This window comes from Euprymna scolopes, chromosome 24 (assembly GCF_053919585.1).
Source record: "Euprymna scolopes isolate OS-2025 chromosome 24, ASM5391958v1, whole genome shotgun sequence".
NCBI classification, from domain to species: Eukaryota; Metazoa; Mollusca; class Cephalopoda; order Sepiida; family Sepiolidae; genus Euprymna; species Euprymna scolopes.
The window spans coordinates 99,468,568-99,470,654 of NC_136505.1; the positions used below are offsets into that span (position 1 = coordinate 99,468,568).

At 34.7% G+C, this 2,087-nt stretch overlaps 1 protein-coding gene across 16 annotated transcripts in view; it reads left to right on the forward strand.

Annotated features, from left to right (window-relative positions):
* LOC145246866 (palmitoyltransferase ZDHHC3-like) overlaps nt 1–2,087 on the forward strand; it is a 170,200-nt gene that overhangs the window by 75,977 nt on the left and 92,136 nt on the right. The gene's annotated exons all lie outside the window — the stretch shown is intronic.

The following is a 2,087-nucleotide window of genomic DNA, read 5'->3' on the forward strand; positions in this document are numbered from 1 at the left end:
TCCAACTTTTTTAAAATTTGACACCTTAGCAACTATTTTTACCTGCTAAACACTAAATTGAATTTGTTCCACAGGTCCAAATCCGTTATCAAATTTCAAGTCTGCAAACCAAAAATTGAAACGAGTTTGATAGACATATATATATATATATATATATATATGTGTGTGTGTGTGCTAGACTGTTTTAGCCCCTTAAAAATGTTGGAAAAAGTTGTCTTGAGTGCTTTATCATGCCAAATTGATTGCTGAATATGGTTAAATTTGTGCTCATTTTTGCTTTAAGTACTTTTTTTTTTATCATTAATCTATATATTGATACAATAGCATGTGTCACGCTCAAATCCGGGTCGTTTAATTCTTATGTACTTCCATTTCTTGTCATAAATAATTTTTACCAAGAATTCTTGAGTTTTGGTTTCGATTATGGCTGAAAGAACTCGATATATGCACCCAAATCTTTTTTTTTTTTTTTTTTTTTTGAAATCACAAGTTTATAATATATAAAAATCGACAGAACATTAACTCTATAATAATATATATGAAATCTACAACAATTAAAACATCATATTTAAGTGTACTTTACGACTGGGCTTTTCTTGGCGTTCGTGCTAGTTTAGATTTTGCAACTTTAACAAAAGCTACAATAATATCAGAAAATCAAAGTGTAGTATCTGTTCTTCAGATGCTTGCTGCACTTCCATTTCTTCTCTTTCAGTGGAGGAGCAGTCCTTCACGACTGAGACAATTTCTCATTTTTGTACCTTTTCTCCACGTTAAAAAACGACCCTGGTGTCTAACTCTGTCCCATGGGGGGAGGCATTGTAAATAGGTACAATAATATCAGTGTCTCCATTTACACTGAACATCTATAGAATGCCAACATCAATATATTACATATGAGTCCCCTGTGGAATTTCTACAGGTCACGCTAGCCCTTAATAATCCAAAACTATGCATTAAACGGATACTATAATACTTAGTTTGCTGCACCTTATCATAGCAAAGAGTCGTACAGAATTTCAGCCAGATTGGTTCAGTAGTTTCCGAGAAAAAGTGGAATGGACAGACAGACAAACAAAGTGAAATATGATATAGATATGTCTGCGTGAGAGACGCATGATCTACTCTTGTAATTTATTTTCTTATTTCCTTTTTCCTGTAATTTAGTCATGTTGTTCGATTCGCAAGTGTTCCTTCCATGCATGTAGTGAGAAATTGATCTTTCCAACCGGCTGAACTAGTTTAATATTCCGCTTTCACAACCGCCACCGTCCCCGCACTCCTTCCTATCCTCTCCCCGCCTCCTCCATCATCACTATGACATAGATATAAAATACAAAAATATTCACCTGACCTTCTGCCAACTTAAGAGCTGATCATTGCCAGCTAAATCAATAAATGTTAATCGCAGGCGCCTTCTCAATGCTCGCTCAACTGATGAGCCTGCCGTAATACTATTTGAACTAACGGGAATAGTTTCAGTAAGCCTTATAAAAAATTAAACCGAAATCTCTAAATCCGACAACCTTTTTGCTTCAAGGCATTTATCTTTATCCCCCTCCCAATATCATAATCATTATTATGATGCCAGTCATGTCTGAAGGGAGTTGGCGGTATTTACTCTGATGCAAGTGACACTGTGTCTCTTTTTACAATGTTCTAGCATACTCTCTTTCAGATGTCTACACACACACACGCACACGCACACACGCACACACACACACACACACACACACACTATATATATATATATATATATATATATATATATATATATATATATATATATATCACCCTTTATTTATACCAATCCTTTTATTTATGAAGCTCCGTGTATTCTATAAATATAAAAGCGAAAATGTATGTTTGTATATGTGTTCGCTTTTTCTGTATGTCTACAAAAGGCTTTTTTCAGAGAAGCGGTCGGTCGCCTAACAACTTTTTAAAACTTTTTATATCACATATAAATCGTAATATCTTGCTTGATTTCAGGAAGATAAATATTCAGCAGTTGTCGCTCGCCGCATGTGGGTTAGTCTTTTTCCTATAACATCTTGGGAAGCGTTCCCGCAGTAAATGAAATACTA